The sequence below is a fragment of the Hemicordylus capensis genome, chromosome 6 (assembly GCF_027244095.1).
Source record: "Hemicordylus capensis ecotype Gifberg chromosome 6, rHemCap1.1.pri, whole genome shotgun sequence".
Classification (NCBI taxonomy): Eukaryota; Metazoa; Chordata; class Lepidosauria; order Squamata; family Cordylidae; genus Hemicordylus; species Hemicordylus capensis.
This window is the reverse complement of record NC_069662.1, coordinates 159,945,672-159,965,851: the sequence shown is the minus strand read 5'-3', so window position 1 is coordinate 159,965,851 and position 20,180 is coordinate 159,945,672. Positions and strand designations below refer to the sequence as shown.

The 20,180-nt window shown below is 45.7% G+C and overlaps 1 protein-coding gene across 3 annotated transcripts in view; it reads right to left on the bottom strand.

The window, feature by feature from the left end:
• ACVR2B (activin A receptor type 2B) overlaps positions 1-20,180 on the bottom strand; it is a 159,212-nt gene that overhangs the window by 120,656 nt on the left and 18,376 nt on the right. The gene's annotated exons all lie outside the window — the stretch shown is intronic.

The following is a 20,180-nucleotide window of genomic DNA, read 5'->3' as shown; positions in this document are numbered from 1 at the left end:
GTATGCAGAAGCCGCTCAGGGTGCGAGGCTGAAGAAGAAGAAAAAAAGACAGGTGCGTAGAGAGACTGAGCACTCTTCTCCCCACCCCTGCTTTGCACACCGGAGACAAAACATAAGGCTGGGATACCTGTGTTTGATAGTTCCACCCAGAGGCAAAGACTTGATCATGAGGCCATTCATAAAAACGGGAGGGCAGGGCAGTGGGTAGGCGAGAACGTATATTTAACTCACTTTCCCCCCCAGACAGGCACTTGACCTTGCTGGGAGCATAGACTGCTCTCCCAGAAGGTCCTCACTGCATGGTGCAGCATGGAGATCCAGAGGCTGGCACGTGTCCAGGCTACGGAGATTCCACCATAAAAACCATGCACCATGCATGATGCATTGGGGGATTCCCCCAGGAAACAGGCACTCTAGGCACCCATCGCTGTGTGTGGCTGGGCTGGAAGCAGCCAGAGGCTGGGATTGGGGGAGCACTTGTTCCCTTAACCTTGGCTAACAGCTGGGCTACAAAATCTGGCTTGGTGGCACTGCCCCACCAGGATCAGGCCTGCTCCCAGCAGTTCTCACACGCGGCCTAACCCAGGCTGGGCTTCCCTAGCCTGGATTAGGCTGCAGGTGAGAACAGTCTCAATGCATTTTTCTTTTGACACACTGATTTGCCAACCACCGCCACACCAAATCCCCAACCCTCAATTCCCTTAATTTGCTGGGTTGAGCATGGTTGTGGGGTTTTGTTTTTTAAGAACAGAAATTGGTAACAGCAACCCAAGACAGCTGTTAAGCCAGCGCTCAATTTCAAGTATTCAAAAGACTTTACAAACATTATTTGAGTAATAAATTAGTACATCCCTAAAAGGTAGGCCTGTATTATTTATCCTCAAATAGCAGACCCCTTGGCTGAGGCTGTGAAAATGTTGGTTTCCTTTGCGGATGACATGAGATTTGAACCACTGGATTTCCTACTAGCTCACAGGCTTAGCTATTACACTGACTACACACATGAGGCATGTTGTTTTGTTGTTTATGTCAGAGATGAGTAATCTTCAGTCTTGTGGAATCTACTTTATTTTCTATTAGAATGCAGAGATCTGTCAATCAGGGTCAGGCACAAAATGGCGGCCCAGGGAGGAACAGGGCCAGATGCAAAATGGTGGCTCAGAGGGCAGAGTCAATTACTTACTGCACTCTATGAGCCATACAGTCGGATAACCAGCATATTCATGTACAAATTTACATCTGCTGCTAATCCTATGAATATATACTGCTTTGCAACATAAGTGTTCAAAGCAGTTTACACAGAAAAATAAATTAATAATAAATCAGATGATTCAGTGCCCCAAAAGGGCTCACCATCTGAAAAGAAATATTAATTAGGCACCAGAAACCACCACTGAAGGGATGCTCTGTTGCGGATGGATTGGGACAGTTGCTCTCCCCTTGCTAAACAGAAGAGCCACCACTTCAAAAGGGGACATCTGAGTTGTTACAGAGATTAAAGACTTGAACAGAAAGTTCCACAAATGGACAGGAGAGCTTCACAAAGTGTCTTGCATGGAGGCAATCAATGAATCCTCATTTTTAAAGGAATTTATTGAGGAACACTAATTAGCACAAGGTCAGCCATGGCAGGGAATTTCCCCCACCCCTTGCCATTTTACTTAATATTGTTAAATGATTAGGAGAAATAATTTAGGCAAGAGACCCTTGCTGCAGATCACCTAGCAATCAACGTTGGACCTGAACGGCACAATCCCAGTTTGTTTTACACCTTCATCTTCCACCAGAGAGGAAGCACATGAGGGCTCATACATGGTTCTCAGGTGGTCTTCCCTCAAGGCACCTTACCTGATTAGCTTCAACACTAGAATGGCATCACGTGCCTTCAGACCATTGTGCCAAAATGCAAGATGCACATGAGTCATGCAGGCAAGATTTACAAGCAAATCTAGTCCTTGCACACAACATTTCTATTTGCATCCCTACATGGCTTTAAGGTATTCCTTAATGGGGATACCTGAGTGGAAGAGATACCTGTTTGTATCGGAACTAGCCCAAATTAATGAAAATGGTCATGGAGATGTGCTTATGGACTCTCTGCACACCAGGATTCTGAGAGAGCACAGAAAGTGTGGACATGACCAAAGCAGACAAAATTAAGCAGCCATCTTAAGTAGTAACTGATGGGTCAAACAGGCAGGTGAATAATAGTGCACAGGAAGGAAAATGTGGCAAGGACCACATTCCTGTCCGAGCTGGATTAGAGCTCATCCAATGTAGGGAAGAGAGGGGTGAAGGGAAAGGAATAGAAAAGATATAGAGGAGGAGGAGACCAAGCAGAGGCATTTTGGACCACAGCTTGGCATAGCCCCACCCCATTTTGGCACATATGTCTGTGTCTTGTGGTAGCAAGCTCAAATTGTCTCCTTTGCTAAGCAGGGGTCTGCACTGGTTCACATTTGAATGGGAGACTACATGTGAGCACTGTAAAATATTCCCCCTAGGGGGTAGGGCCGCTCTGGGAAGAGCGGCTGCATGCTTGCATGCAGGAGGTCCCAGGTTCCCTCCCTGGCATCGACAAGACAGGGCTGGGAGAGACCCCCACCTGCACTGGTGCTTCCTTAGGATGTCAGCCACTGTATCTATAATTGCATTTCTACAAAATAGCTAACAGAAAATATTACATCAAGAGACAACAAAACAGTACATCAAGAATATTGCCATAAAACACAGGGCAAAAACAATTTAGCACAGCCATCAACTTGGATTAAAGTTACAAATTAAGAGCCTGCTGGAACAAGAAAGTCTTGGTCGCATGGTTTGCTAGTGAGCCTGTGTTGGGAGAGAGATGTTGTAAGTCAAATCAAAATGTGCAAGTTTATGGCATCTAGGCATGGAAATGTGCTTGTTAGATTGCAAAGAGAGAGACATCCAGTAGTTAGTCTTTTAGAGGATATTTGCCAGACTCTTAAGGAAGTGGGTTTACTTCAATGAACTCCTTATTGGTTTAATGTAAAACAAGTGTCCCCATGTTTCAATGTCACAATTTCATGGGTGCGATTTATTTGCAGATATATTTAAAGTCTATCCTGTACAATGCAATGCCTTTTATTGAACCAAAGGCTCATACACCATTTTTTCAGCTTCTTCACTCTCACTACTGCCCCAGATAGAATTCTGAAATTCTCTCTCTGAATAGTTAAAACCTGCCCTAAATGAACATAAGAATGTAGGAAGTTGCCATATACCAAGTCAGACCATTGAGCCATCCAGCTCAGCATTGGCTACTATTGGCAGCGACTTCCCAAGGTTTAGGAGCATAGGAGCATACGAAACTGCCATATACCGAGTCAGACCATTGGTCTATACTGAGCTAGTATTGTCTTCACAGACTGGCAGCAGCTTCTCCAAGGTTGCAGGCAGGAACCACGGAGGGAACTTGGAACCTAGATGCTCTTCCCAGAGCGGCTCCATCCCCTAAGGGGAATAGCTTACACTGCTCACACATCAAGTCTCCCTTTCATATGCAACCAGGGCAGACCCTGCTTAGCTAAGGGGACAAGTCGTGCTTGCTACCTACCACAAGGCCAAGTCTCCTCTCCAGGTTTCAGGCAAGAGCTCCGCCCAGCCCTACCTGAACATGCCAGGGCGCAACCTGGGACCAAGATGCTCTTCCACTGAGCTATGGTTCCATCCCCTATGGGGAATATTTTACAGTGCTTACATATTGTCACCCATTCAAATGCAAACCAAGGTCTTTGCAAAGGGGCAATGTTTCCATCTCTATTGGGCAGCAGCGATATAGGAAGATGTTGAAAGGCATCATCTCCTACTGCATGGGAGATGGCAATGGTCAACCCCTCTTGTTTTCTGCCAAAGACAACCACAGGGCTCTGTGGTCTCCAGGAGGTCAACACCAACTCAACAGCACAACTTTACCACAAGACCAGCACTTCTCCCTTCCTTGTTGAACTACCTGCTTCCTATCTTCACAAATGGACTTGTAGGCTGTCCTGGGCCAGTCAGTAGAATACTGCACACAGCAGGGCACCTTGGAAATAAATACTAACCCAATTAAAAACATGGAATGCTGGCAGGGATGCAACTGTGGAATGTCATAAACTGCAGAATGCATACAGGAGCCAGCGCTTACTGTAGGTTAACACAGCTAGCATTCTGCAGCTGCTGCAGCAACTTCCCCCAGAGGAGTATTACTGAATGATGAAAGAATAATAGATTCATTTTTTAAAAAAAATTCAGCTTCCTCCTCATTCTCCTAGATTTTCCGTAACTATATACCACCCTTGGAAATTCAACTCCTGGGTTTAGAGTGTAGAATATATCGTAGATGACACTGGAGTTTCTAAACTCCCTCGCAGTCTCCTCATGGAGGTGTGCAGAGGTCCTTCCAGGAGAGCTGATGTCAACATAACTGCTGAAAGACTGGGCTCTGGAATCACGAAGTGGCCACCTCCCTGAACTCACTAGGTGGCCGTGGGTAAGCTGCTCGCTCTCAGACTCAGCTCCCATCTGTAATATGCAGAAAATACTTCAGTGGTTATATAAAGATGCCTGACTCATACCTTTGTTCCATCTAGTCTAGTGCTTTCTACTCTGACTGGCAGCAGCTCTCATCAGAGGTCATCAGAGTGCGACCTTTTTTCAGCAGATGCTCAGGACTGAACCTATGAACTTCTGCACGCAAACCATGTGCTCCAGCACTAAGCTAAGGCCCCTCCAAAAGCAATCCCTCTAAAATGCTAAGTATTGTTATCTTCATCATCTTGGGTCACGTGTACTTGTACACACACACACACACACACGTCAAATTCCACACGTCCAAATTTGTGAAACCAGAGTTAAGGGCGAGAAGGGACCTGCTGTTTTCTTTCTTCTGCATTCCGGAGAAGTTTGGGAAGGGAAACCATGAGTCCCTTCTTGCCCTTAACTCCGGTTTCACCAATTCAGACATGATGCTTGGGAAACCAGAAGTGAAGGGACCTCCAGTTTCCTTGTGAATCCGGATGTATGTTCAGATGTAAAGCTGGGGCCACAGAACCAGAGATAAGGGTGGCGAAACTCCACTCTGAACCTTTGGTCAGAGTGGAGTTTTGCCGCCCTTGCCTCCAGTTCTACAACTCTGGCACCGCAATTTGGCCTCCATGGAACCAGAGTTGGGGGAGGAAGCTCCTCCCTCACTCCGACCCGACTGGCTGTGTGGGCTGTCCTTCTGTCAAGAAGGAAGCCCACACAGCCAGCTCCCCCTCCTCTCTGCAGTCTTGCAGAATGCAGAGAAGCAGCTCACCTGAACGTCCAAAAGTAGATGAGACGGTGGGGGGAGGGCAGGCGTGGATCCGCGAGCCCACTGGACCTGTAGTTCCACATTACGTCTGAAGACAGCCAGACATTCACTAGCTTCCCATCTCCAAGCCCAACACTGGCCACTGTCCCATAGCAGTACACTATTCATGTTGCTTTCTGCAACTGTCATATGAAAACAGGCACACATTTGGTGTTAGAGGAGCAGCAACTCATGGTAACATGGTTGGGAGAGAACAGAGTGGCTCTGCATTTCCTGCAAAATTGCAGAATGTAACCCACTGAAATCTGAAAACTTTCCCAGCATATCCCATTAACTTTGTGCCCAGATCAGGCATGTCTGTGGGGTTTTAAAAACAGTCATACTAACTAAATAGTCCAGAAGAAGAGACAAAAGAAGCAGAGAACAGACACCATCTTCGACAAATTGCACACCAGGAGGCTGTTTCTGGTATTAAGCACAAATCATCCACTGGAATCCATCATGGGAAAGCAAGTAGGTGCCTTTGGAGGGTAATGCTAATAAAATAGTTAATTGAAAGTGGTGAATGAATCCTGGAGGGCAGAATGGGATGTGGAAGTATTCCAAGTGCTAAAGACAACAACATTTTCTTAAACATCAAAGAGCTGTATAGGTTTTGCCACTGGTTTCTCTCTCAGAGCATGAACTTTCCCAACAGAAGCTTCCCACATGTCTGACTTAGCACTTGGGCAGCTATTTTTCCTTGCTGACATCACTAAGCCCAGTCTGTAAATCTCATGGCCCCATTTGTCTAAATAAAACAACCTTAAAACTGGCTGGAAATAGTCTTTTATTTTTTAAAAAAGAAAATGCTCACATAGCCAGAATGTAAGCCAACATTTCCTGAAACTGAAGGCTTCTATCTTTCATCTGTATAGCAAACAGTAAAAAGCAACAAAATAGAACCAAGAAGAGAGACGAGGGAAAAGACAACAGAACTGTAAGAATGCATTGCAGAAGGAATTTTTTATGTGATGAAATACAATGGCTGAACTGGAAAGAAACATTCATTGTGAGCAAGGCAGTCCCACTAATTTCGCTAGCTGACATCCTAACTAATGAAGTGCTTATTCGAACAGCAAAGTAGTGCAAGAAGACTGCATAGTTGTTCTAAAAAAAGGATTTGCACAATTGTGCAATTCGGCAGAAGTTCAGTTTAACACCAACGAGATAGCAATAGCAATAGCACTTACATTTATATACCGCTCTATAGCCAGAGCTCTCTAAGCGGTTTACAATGATTTAGCATATTGCCCCCAACATTCTGGATACTCATTTTACCGACCTCGGAAGGATGGAAGGCTGAGTCAACCTTGAGCCCCTGGTCAGGATCGAACTTGTAACCTTCTGGTTACAGGGCGGCAGTTTTACCACTGCGCCACCAGGGGCTCTTGATGTGCCAGAGATGTGCCAGAGTTGCACCGTCACAAGCATGCTTGCAGCAGGGCAGCCCTAGGCTGGAATACAACAGCTCTGCACTAGCGCAACGTCTTTCCACAACTACCTCGTTAGTCAGGATGTCAGTAACAATATATCTATTTTTAAATTTTATTTTATTACGGTCAATGGACCAGAAATAGACACAAACAACAATCATGTTGTACAAAACAAAACATGGAAACTGAAATTCAAACAAAGAGATTCATAAATATAGAATAAGTGGTTCAAAATAAACCCCACCCGACTATATTTAAGAGAATGTCTTCTTTACTATGAACCACACCACCCATTGAGATCATCGGGAGATGTCTGTCTGCAGCTGCCACCGGCTCATTTGGTGGCTACTCAGGGACGGGCCTCCTCCGTTGCTGCCCCGAGGCTTTGGAATGCGCTCCCTAGTGAAATAAGAGCCTCCCCATCTCTGACAACTTTTTAAAAGGCAGTCAAGGTGCATTTGTTCACCCAGGCTTTTAATTACATATTGTTTTAATTGTTTTAACTTTTTAAATTTTAATTGTTGAAATATGGTAATCTTTTTATTGGTTGTTTTTATTTTCTTGTAAAACGCCCAGAGAACTTGCATTTTGGACAGTATAAAAATATGTAAAATAAGATAAAATAAAATACAATAAAGCAGTGTACTTCATTGTAATGCCGGGAGCAGGGGGCAGTGGTGGCCATCACCATCAACCAACCCTAAGTGCAGATCCCTGGTTGATTTAGCGGGCCTGCATGAAGCTCTGGACAGACTATTCTGCACAGTCTCTCTGGCACCAGGTGGAGGCAACTATTCTCACTGTGCAGAGCTGCCTTTAGCCCGCTGCTGGAGAGCTCTTTTAAGGGAAATGGAGCCCTCTTGAGCCTCTGCACCATCCTGGAAGGCATGTCCAGAGTGCTGAGGAGTGTAGCCCTTCCCAGTGCTTTCTTCCCAGAGCTCAAGAGAGGGCTCTGTCTTTCTTAAAGCCTCCCCCCCCCCACGGAGAAACACACAGTACTGTGTGGAGGTCAGCACAGTGGGTAACGGCTCTCAGACTGAAGGATTTTTGCCACAGCAACTCCTGCTTTAGAAATAGTGAAGATCACTGGTATAGAGTATGTGGGTTGACCACCTGTGGGTCAAGTGAAAAGGTTATCAAATGGCCCACCAACTTTACACATACACAAAAAGAGTAGAGGACCAGTATACCCCCAACTGCTGGCTGAGGTAGCATGTAATGGGCCTGCAAATGAAGATAATCAAAATAGCCCAGAGGCACACTTTTAATAACTTTATTAAATGCATATAATTAAATAGGAACATTTGGTAGCAAACATCTCCGCAGACAGACGTTGCAGCTGCTCAGTTCTGTCAAGTTCTGCCTGTTAAAGAGTGGGAGGCGAGGCATGCATGATGCATTCCAGAGCAGCGCAGGAGAATTGCTCTCTGCAGTTCGGTGGCATGACCAACAGCATGCTCAGGACTGGGTATAAACAGAAGCCCAGTAAACAGAAGTTTAGGACTCTACATCTATCATGCAACTAACACAAACCAGAAGTGCTAGGCACAAAAGAGAAAAATATTGCCATGTTTGCAGGTTGCAACCACAAAAAATATCAAACGACTTGCAACAGACTACTGCCCCTGCTGTAAGGCAATCTACTAAAGAGGCCTCCCTATCCTTTCTGCGATTCACAGGAAGGCAAGACCTCCCTGTTTTAAAAAAAACTTAAGTTTAATTTAACCTTAAGTTTAACTGCTTTTTCTTCTAAATTATTTCTAGTTTTAATAGTGAATTATTAGGCTTTGTCCACACAACTGCCAGCAGGGTAGGAAGAGGGCCAGGAGCACTCCTGATTTGGGGTTGTGTGCTTGCAGACATTGAGGCGGGTCTCACGATCTGTGAGACCCACTTTCTTCAAAACTGCTAAGCCCACTCTCCCCACAGACGACCGAGCAGGGAGCCCTGGGAGGCTGGTTGCCAGCTCCATGACGGAGCCAGCGGGGGCTGGGGGGAGCAGGGGCCACGCAGCGCCCAGAAGGCCCAGTATGCCCTGCACAAGTGCGCAGGGCATACTGGGGAGACCCCCGGAGCCGGGAGGCAACTTTCCATCTCCCAGTCGGGGGTCTACTCACGAGTAGCCGCGGCGCCGCGGCTACTCACAAGCAGATAGCCTGGGTTTGCGGAGCGCTTGCTCCGCACACCCGGGCTAAGGGGTGGGCTACCAAAGCGGGTAAGCCGCTCAAGACAGACTGGGCTCGCTTGCGAGCCCGGTGGTTCTGACGGTTAACAAAAATCGGGCTAGGCTCTCCTAGCCCGATTTTTGTTAATCGTTAGAATAGCCACATTAAAAAGGTAGGAAGTGAGGAGATTTATTGTGTGTAAGGCAGCAGCTGGACAGGACGGCTTTTCCTCTTAGCTGGGGAAGGTATCTGGCCAGGCACGCTTGTCCAGGTTGCGTGAAGAGGTCTGCTGGTGTTTTCTGTAATTTCAAATTTTACTTGTATGGGTTAACATTATGTAATTAGTTCTAAGCACTTAGTGGAAGGGGGTCTGGTAAAGGCATAAAATAAGAACATAGGAAGCTGCCATATACTGAGTCAAACCATCGGTCCATCTAGCTCAGTATTGTCTACCCAGACTGGCAGCGGCTTCTCCAAGGTTGCAGGCAGGAGTCTCTCTCAGCCCTATCTTGGAGATGCTGCCAGGGAGGGAACTTGGAACCTTCTGCTCTTCCCAGAGCGGCTCCATCCCCTGAGGGGAATATCTTTCAGTGCTCACACTTCTAGTCTCTCTTTCATATGCAACCAGGGCGGACCCTGCTTAGCTAAGGGGACAAGTCATGCTTGCTACCACAAGACCAACTCTCCTCTCCATATAAAATAATATAGAATAAATATAGTATAAAACCTTACTTAAAGGCAGGGGGTTCTCAAACATGAGGGTTATCAAACAAGGGACTTCTCAAAAATTTGGACTACAACTCCCATCATCCCTAGCCACAATGGCCTTTGGTCATTGTGGCTGAAAGTGATGACAGCCATAGACTAACAACTTCTGGGGACTCAAGATTGAGAATCCCTGCTTTAAGGCCATTATTTCTTACACGTATAGGGGAAGGAAATATTATGGATTGCTTCTCCATAAGTTTCTTGAGAAGATGAAAAACAAAGACGTGCCTAAAACTCATTCAAATATATCCAACAATAAAATTCACGAAGGTCAAAAGTTAACCAGTCTAAATCCCTTAAGGAATCAACCAGCTGCAGTTTAAAGTCCAAATTGATAGATTCCGAAGCTGGGTCATTGTATTCCGCTAGCGAGTCCTTTTAGCAAAGAAGTTTGTGAATCACCAAGGTGAAAGGCCTCGTATTCAGTGTGCTAAAATCAATCTTCTGCATCAAGAAAAGCAAAACTATGCTACCTGAATAAATTATGCAAATCAAGATTGCCTCTATGACTGCAAAAGGGCTGTGAGCTCGTTATGCCTACAGCGACTGCCATATTTATATGTTCAGGAAGCGTGTCAATGGGGTGGCTTCTTATTGCCATTCAGTACTAGCCTGGCATTCCCTGAGGTGGGAGGAGCTTATACAGGCTTGGAGAAGCCAGCCGTCAGGGGCTGCACCTGCCTAAGCCAGGTTAGATTCTAAATTCGCGAACCCAAGTCCCTCCACAATGTGTCATTAGCCTCCCAAGCCCTGGGTCTTACAGGACCACCTCAAAATGTCTTTTGTCTCTGGCTCCGAACCAGAAAGTAAATCAGAGGAACGACCGACAGCCACCTTATTTTTCAAGCAAGGAATTATTTTCTCTTTGAGACACAAAGGTCATTTCGTGTACTTGCAATCTTTTGGGTTGTAAAAGAAAATATGACCTTTGTCCTTTTCAGACTTCTCCTTAGTTGATCCGCAACGACATGCCTTCCAAGGTAAAGCCATGGAAGCAGCTAGCAATAAAAAGCGGGGGACGGGGTGAGGGAAAATACCAGATTGCGGGCGGGGGGGGGTTGACATAGAAGCTACCCAATTCATTTTGTGTTTATAAGAGCTACATCCAGCCACTGTTACCTCTAAGGTAGGGGTGTGTACGCGCACACATGCACTCACACATTTTTGGATGTCCACTCAGTTCGTTTTAGATCCCGCTTAGGTTGAATCAGGAAGGCCCCAATCTCAGTGCATGTGTGCACACGCTGCCTTGATACTGCCGCCCAGAACAAAACTCATTCTGCACACAGACTAGCGAGAATACTGCTTCCAGCAGGGAGATAAAACTGCACCTCATAATCCCATCTACAGCCTTCCCAGTGTGGATCCCAGGTGATCCAAGCGCGGCCCTCGGACAGAGATTTCTACAGATCTCTTTAAGAGGCCACTGAAAGTAACACAGACAACTATCAGAATACACGTGTGTTAAGGGAACATTGGCCCAGCTGGGAACAAAAGGCGTTGACTAATGCTGTGTCATGCTTCAAATAATGGCATGCACACAGTGCAAGCGCCTATGCTGGTCCGCAAGCGCTCTGGTGCCAGGGTGCAACTGTTTCAGAGCTCTCCCTCACTGCAGAAGCACTCAGGGATGTGTTTCCTGACCCTCAAGGATGAGGGTCAAATTCCTATTTTTCTTATGGACCCTTGGTCCATCTAGCTCAGTACTGTCTACACAGACTGGAAGTGGCTTTCCCAAGGTTATAGGCAGGAGTCTCTCCCAGCCCTATTTTGAAGATGCTACTAGGGAGGGGACTTGGAAAATGCTCTTCCCAGAGTGCCCCCAACCCCTAAGGGGAATCTCTTAACATAGCTCACATGTAGTCTCCCATGTAAATGCAAACCAGGGCAGACCCCGCTAAGCACAGGGAATAACCCATGCTTGCTACAAGACCAGATCTCCTCCTTAGAGCAGCCTCTCTAGACATTTAAACTGTAACAGAGTGCTTCTGGAGCACAAGGAGAGCTCCAAAATAGCTGTGTTCTTTCACAAGAGTCCCCACACTCCAGAAGCACAGGATCTAGAATGGAGGTAGTGCTGTTGTCTGAAACATGCACGCAGGGTTACTCAGGATGTCAGCCATATATTTTTCAGCACAGCCAATAGGTACATTTAAATTTCATTTCAGAATACTGATGACAGTTTACAGATGCATATGATTCTACAGTATGTAAACTTGTGATGGTGATGCCTCTCTCAGACTAACTGGATAGTTAGTATAATGGCACAGAAAGTTGTTCATGACAAACAAAGCTGTACGGAATGTCTGTAGTCCAACTTCTGTGAAGCAAGGAAAAGTTTATTTTATTTATTTATTTATTATTTGATTTGATTTGATTTGTATACCGCCCTTCCAAAATGGCTCAGGTTGTCAGTTTGTGGTTTCAAACTGGCAATACAGGCCCTCAATATAGGAATATTTATTTATTTTATTATTTATTTTAAAATTTTCTGTACCACCCAAAACTTGCATCTCTGGGCAGCTTACAATCAAAATAATTTAAAACATTAAATAAATTAACAATCAAAATAATTTAAAACACTGAAAACTTTTAAAAACAAATATTAAATATATTAAAACTATACATCTAATTAGAAGCCTGGGTGAATAAATGTGTCTTCAGTGCCTTTTTAAAAGTTGCCAGAGATGGGGAGGCTCTTATTTCAACAGGGAGCGTGTTCCAAAGCCCAGGGGCAGCAATGGAGAAAGTCCGTTCCGGAGTAGCCACCAAGTGAGTTGGCGGCAACCACAAACGAACCTGTCCAGATGATCTGAACAGGTGGTGGGGCTCATGGCGAAGAAGACATTATCTTAAATACCCAGGGCCTAAGCTGTTTAGGGCCTTATCGGTAATAACCAGCACCTTGTATTTTGCCCGGAAACATATCGGCAGCCGTGTAGTTCCTTCAACACAGGAGTTATATAGGAACAGCATTCGAAGAGCGTGTGTCTCCCCAAATGAACACATGAGACTGCAGCTCCACCACACATGAGACTGCATCTCCACTTAGAACACAGTGATGCTATTCTCATGAGTGAGCAAAACCAGATAAGAAAGCCCAACCCAGTTTTGCTCGCTCATGAGAACCACTGGGAGCTGAGAACCACTGGGAGCTTGGACCTAAAGGCCTTTGGAGCTCCCACACCCCAACCGCTGCAAGTTAAGCATCCTTTTTTAAAAAGGTAGGTTCTTGAGGGCACAAACCACATCACCCAGGACAGACTAAAGAGGATTTGGGGGGCCCCAGGGAGCGTGGAGGCGCTAGACTTCGGCCCCAAAGTCCAGGGGTAAGAGCACCTCTGCACATGAGCACTCACTGTCTCCGACAGTCATAAAGTGCCAGCCGCCATTTAAAGCTAAGAAAGAGAAGAGCAGCTTCATGTCTGGCCAGCACAGAGATGGTGGTGTGGTGAAATAACAAAGTAAGGAGCAGCACAGATGAACAAAACCATTACACACTGCTTTTTTATTTCTGCAACACGGACAACTGGTGGGAGGCAAGCATTTAAACATCTGTCAGCCAAGTTTTACACCACCCAGATGATTACTTGTGAGATGTTTGTCACATACAAGGGAGAAGAGAGTGACACTCCATCAGCCCCCCCCCCCCCTTAACTGAGTATTTCCACAGAAAAACTGAGAAGGCTGCAATTACCCTGACAGTGTTTCTAAAGCTCACAAGAATTTGGGAGCTGAAATAAACGGTTTCTTTCTCCTTCAAAAACATTCCTGTATCTAGGTTTAAAGTCTGAGCAGAGAACATATTTGAGATAAGGCATTTAGATGCACGACTCTTCCAGGCCACCAGTCAGAGATAGGCGAACTCACTCACAGAGGCTGGCCAACAGAATCTGGGCACGTGTGAAGGAGCCAGCGTGGTGTAGAGGTTAGAGCGCTGCACTAGGACCGGGGAGACCCGAGTTCAAAGCCCCGTTCAGCCATGATGCTTGCTGGGTGACTCTGGGCCAGTCACTTCTCTCTCAGCCTAACCTACTTCACAGGGTTGTTGTGAGGAGAAACTGAAGTATGTAGTACACTGCTCTGGGCTCCTTGGAGGAAGAGCAGGATATAAAATGTAAATAATAATCCTCTATAATAAAATGCTTAGGTGTAATCCCGTGTCCCTGTGCCCGTGTCTTCCTCGGCCGTTCTGGGCATGCGCAGAGCGCATGCCCAGAACGTCCGAGAAAGATATGTCCGCAGAGACACGGCGGCCATGCTGGAGAGCGGCGGTCGAGGAACGGGCTACGGGGAGGGAAGAGGCGGCAGCGGGGGACCGGGAGAGCAGAGGCAGCTACGAGGGGACCGGGAGGGCAGAGGGGGCAGAGGGGGCAGCGGGGGTCCGGTTTCAGGGGAGAAACGGCTGCGGGGAGGCAAAGGGAGAAACGGCGGCAGGTCTGGCCCGCCCGCTGAAAAGGACAGAGGCGGCGGCGGCGGGTCCGGCAGGTCGGCAGGCAGCACCCCGGCCGCGGGGAGAGGAGAGGCGGTGGCGGGTCTGGCCCACCAAAAAAGGAGGCAGAGAAAGAAGCCAGGCGGCAGAGAGGTGGGGACACTGAAGTGCAGCTGGAGCCAGGAAAAGAAGGCAGCTGGAACAAAAAAGGAGCAAACGGGGGGGGGGGGAGAAGCAGAGAGGCAAGGCAGGGAAGCGAAGCGTGCGCTGCGCCTCCTCCTCGGAGCCTGGAGAAAAAGGGGGGGGGGAATTGGCGGAGCGCCTCCCCGCCCAGGACCACACGTCGGCTCTCCTGCGCCGCTCACCTCCCTAGAGCCGGTCACGGAGGTGCTGTACACCGTGAGGCTGGCCATGGTGCTGGGTTCAGAGCTGCTCCCTCTCTGCTCTGGCTGTACTGGATGGGAGGAAGGAAGGGAAGGGGTGGGGAGGAATCTGCTTCCTTGCCAGCCCCGCCCAGCATGTGAGAAGGGAGGAGGAGAAAACTAGCACACACACACCCACTAGTGCCCGTTATTTAAACGGGCTTAAAAATACTAGTAATAATAATAAATCTTATTCTGAGTATCAACAACATTGTATCACGATCCCATCGCACACAGTAAAAAACCTGCACCTGTGAAGATATAGTGAACAAGGAGATTGGAAGACAAAAATTGTGTGACGTTGCCAGGTTTGTTTGTTTTTTACAACATGGAAAGAGTTCTGCAAATCTTTTCTGTGTCTAAGAGTCAGGTGGAAAGGTTTGCATACATGATCAGCATTCTCACATGCACACACGTTCCAAGCTTTTCCTAAAGCCTTGGGGGCACCATCTCTTTCTAGCTCAAAATGCTACTACTATCTTTCACGATACTGACAGTACTTGAACTTGTGTATGGCTGAAATCATTTTGGTAAGTTAATATAATAGGAATGTTCCATATTCTCAACTGTGTTTAATAAGAAAATATTAAAGGCCTTGCCTTCTAGCAATTAGTGTGAATTTACAATTTAATAAACAAAAGCTGACCCATATAGAGAAACTGCCTCTTTCTTTTAGAAGCCTCACCAGGAAACTTCACAATATGTAAATGATCTGAATTTACAATTTGCTAATCAGTTAATTAGCTAAAAGGCAAGGGGTTAATAAGCTTTTTTGAGAGCCTTTTAACTGGTCGACAGTCCAATTAAATTAACCTCCCTATTTCTTTAGCTACAGCCACTGAACACTTGCCCCAGAAGGAAGGCCTTGCAGCACTGCTTTGGAAATGCACTCAGGGAGGAGAGCATTTCCAGAGCAGTGAACCTCCATACCAGGGAAAGGAATCCCAAAACAATGAAGCAGGTCCCAAGAACACACTTTGTTCAGCATTCAAACTTAGTACACAGGTGGTTGCAGCATGATTTAGCTTTTGACCCATCACAATTGGCATAGTCTTGTTTTCAGCTGATCTACACGAACGATATAGAGAAGGAAATGGAACCATCTTCTGATCCATGAGTGAGTTTATGCCTATGGGAGAATATTATGGCCCAGGAGTGACCATTAGGGACTCAGGAGTAGCCTGTCTCATAACTATAAATTTGTGTGTGCACACACACACACACAATTTCTATGGAGTATCTGAGCTAAAGGTTTGTGACAGAACGGGTACACTTGTTAATGAAGGCTATGAAGCCCCGGTGGAGACAATACTGAGCGACATGGACCAATAGTCTGACTCAGTAGAAGGCAGCTTCCTATGCTCATAATCCTCTAGAATACTGTTGAAAGGCTGACACCCAGACAAACAAAGCACTTGAGCAGTGACACAGCACTGGTGCTAGGGGAGACAGGCAGTTTTGTGGGATGTGCTCCCACCCTTCCTTACTAGGAAGTAAGAGGCAGGCAACCTTGGCTCTCTGGTTGTTGTTGAACAATAACTCCCATCATCCCCAGCAACAACGGTGGCTGGGGACGATGGGAGCTGTAGTTCAACAACAGCTGGAGAGCCAAGGTTGCCTACCCCTGGCCTAGAATAAATGAAATACAATCCTCAACATGGGCTGCTATGAAATAATGCTTTTGTTTAATTACCGAGAGTTGGGCAAGGCAAACACTACATCCCAATGGGCAGAGAACAGCTGTTAACTCCAAAAGAAAGTCATTCATGTTCCATTCTTGGAACACTGAAATTCTATCAACAATAACTGTAAAGCAACTCTAGTGCCGCTCAGAGTTTTCAACTAGCATTCATATTTAGAAGAGCTATTTTTAGCCAACTTTGGTTTGTCAAACCCTGCCTTGCGGAGCTTTACACTTCAGTTGCTTAGGGAGTCATCTGAAATAAATAAGCAAAGGAACCTCCTTTTTTAAAAAAAAGAAAAGAAAAAAGGTTTGCATGAATATCATGCTTGTATGTGTCCGTGAGTTTATTCTTTCATCATCAATTCATTCAAAAGAGGTATCGCTGACACATATTTGTGCATTACTAATCAAAAAGGGCACGTGATCACATTTAATCCCTTATCGAGCTCACCTTTGCCTTTATAGAGGTTAACCTCAGGAAATACTTACATCATCATTATCAATACATGATTTGCATAATTGACTCTGGGTTCTTTGCTTCCTGCTAATGAAAGTAGCTTTTCCTTTACTCAGCAAGTATTCAGTTTAGTTACACTTTTATCCCTCCACATACCAAAATCTCATGACAGAGAACTATGTACAATATTTAAAAGGTAACGTGGTTAGGGCAAACGGCATGGCTACAGACTGCTCTAGTGACATCAAATCCATTGCTATTTTTAACCCAAGCACTGAAGCCAGCATGGTGTAGTGATTAGAGCAATGGACTATGACCAGAGAGACCCAAATTCAAATCCTCACTCAAACATGAAACTCTCTGGGTGACTTTGGGCCAGCCACTTCTCTCTCACACAGCCAAACCTACCTCACAGGTTTGTTGCTAGGATAAACATAACCATGTATACCACTCTGGGCTCCTTGAAGGAAGAGTGGGATATAAGTAGTTACACATTTAAAAAAACAAACCCATGAAATGTGAGCAGAAGATGCAGAGCTTTTGCAGGTTCCAATATGTCAGATGACAGGAGCTAGTGTCGTGGAATGGCAAAGAGACTGAGCTATGAGCAGGGAAGTCCCTGGCTCCCATCTCACTTCTGCCATGAATTCAAGGGTGGGACTTGGGTAATCTACCGTCCCTCAGCTCCCTCCTTAAACAGTTGCTGAATGGATTACTGAAATGGCCGTATCAATTCAAAAACATCAGTGCCCATTTTTCAGCCAAGATTGGCTCCCAAGCAGCTTACAATTAAATGCACACAAGAATGCAATTCTAGTCTTCTAGAATTCCCCAATTCTAGGGGGAAGAGAGCTGGTCTTGTGGTAGCAAGCATGACTTGTCCCCTTAAGCTAAGCAGGATCCACCCTGGTTGCATATGCAAGGGAGACTAGAAGTGTGAGCACTGTAAGATATTCCCCGTAGGGGATGGAGCTGCTCTGGGAAGAGCATCTAGGCTCCAAGTTCCTTCCCTGGCATCTCCAAGATAGGACTGAGATTCCTGCCTGCAACCTTGGAGAAGCCGCTGCCAGTCTGTGTAGACAATACAATAGAGAGCCAGCGTGGTGTAGTGGTTAGAGTGCTGGACTGGGACCAGGGAGATCCGAGTTCAAATCCCCATTCAGCCATGAAACTAGCTGGGTGACCCTGGGCCAGTCACTTCTCTCTCAGCCTAACCTACTTCACAGGGTTGTTGTGAAAGAGAAACTCAAGTATGTAGTACACCGCTCTGGGCTCCTTGGAGGAAGAGCGGGATATAAATGTAAAAATTAATAATAATAATAATACTGAGCTAGATAGACCAATGGTCTGACTTGGTATATGGCAGCTTCCTATGTTCCTAGTATGGAGGTATGCATGGCAGAATCTTCTGGTTTCTGGCAATGGATGACAGAGTCCAGGTTCTAAACGTTCCCCTCTGGGGGCTGACAGAAGGAGCTGGAAGTGGTCTCGGGGCTGGCAGCTGGCTAACCTACACAAGCAGAGCCTCCGCTCTCTCCAGCATGACCAACTGCAGTCTCCCCCTCTCCCCCCGCCCGGCAGGTCATGTGAATGGCCCTGCTCTGTTGGTTTTCTCCAGCTGAAACAAAAAAATGTCATTGGTAACTCAACCCATATATGAACCTCCTGCACTCACCTGGCTTGTATTTTTGGTTGGGTTTTTATTTATCCAAAAAGGAGAAACAATTAAAATATTAGAGGAGACTGTGATTATTACCCACTAGATGTAAAATGCTTTGAGGAAGTCTCCAGAATTGCCCAAGTGCTGCCAAACAGATATGGGAGCGATCAGAAATACTGTGTACCAATCGGAGAACATGTGTTGTCTTGGCTGCAAGAATTCATGGTTTGGAGAAGATAGATTCCTATCCCTGTCCTCCATCCCATCCATCCACCCACCCACCCACAAGTTTCTAACATCCAGTACACAATGGAGTGCGAGACACTGCAAAGCGACACCATGATCAAATTTTACGAAAGCAGAAGGCTGTACTGCGTCTGGGATTAGCTGCAACTTGATATACTATTGCATTGGTGGTTTTTGCTTTAAGAAATCTGAACTGAACTTCTCAGTCTGTTCATATAGCAACAATTGGAGTTCTTAACCCCTTCAGCTTCTCAGCACAGCACCTACAAGTCAACTCGAAGGACTTTGAGAGTTTACTGGGATTTTCACCTTGTGTTATTAGAAAGTAAGAAGATGGGTAAGTATTCTTTACAAGGTTGAAAAATTAATTGACATTCTTGGGAAACTGTAGCAGTGTTTTAAGTGTCTAGACAACCAGGCAATTGGGATTCTACCTTCTCTGCCCAAAGCTATACCAGCTTCTACCTCTGGATCCGAAGGTAGATCAGGAGTAGCCAACATGAGACTATCCAGCTGTTCTTGGGCTAAAATTCCCATCATCTCTAGTTGCAATAAATACTGTAGTCAAGTTGCAGTCAAACAAGAGCCTTAGGTTGGCCGCATCAATATACATGGAGCACAATGGGACATCTAATGACAAACCGGGTATAATGTAGGATGTAGAGTCAACCATTTTTGCAAGAGTTAGGACGTAATATATGAGACCCAATGATGTATTTCCATTTTTGAAATATATTCCTATCACAGGGCGTCTTCTAAACATACATTTTTAGATCAACATCTAATTTTCAGTTTCATGCCTCATTCATCCACATTGCACATCAACACTCTGAAGATTTTAAGCAACATAAACAAATGATACAGAAGCAGATAATATAACTTCTAACCCCTTCTCCCTTTCATGTCCATTTAAAACTACTTCCTAGATGTTTCCTTCATTTCTCCCTCAATTATTGCATTATAGTGCTTACCTAAATTATCACACCTAAAAATGTGTGAATGTGACAAAGAGATGCTTGACAACATGGTATATTACAGAACAGGGAGCTGGAACTGCCTGCCATTCTTTGTTGAGGATACACTTGGAGAAAAGTCTGGAATTGTTGCTGCATAATATTTATACCAAGAGATAAATGGTAACCATGTGAAATGGCCCACAAAATGGCTACAAAACACACAGACACACACACACACACACACACACACACACACACACACGACCATAGCTCAAAGGCAGAGCACCTCATTTGCATGCAGAAGGCTCCAGGTTTGAGCCCTACCAGTATCTCCAGATACGCCTGGGAAAGACCCCTGCCTGAAATCCTGAAAAGCTGCTGCCATTTTGTGTAAAGAATACTGAGCTGAGTGGGCCAATAGGCCTCTGTAGAAGGCAACTTCCTGTGTAAACCTAAGTTATTTCGCTTCAGCAATCCATGCTTTCCTAATGTCACATTTGCCAAAATTACTGCATTATTTTTGCTTTTAAATGCTTTGTGTTTTTGGTTGTTTGGATTTTTGTTGCTGTGTCCAGAGCTTCTGGGCTGGTACTTCCGAACAATTGCTTATACT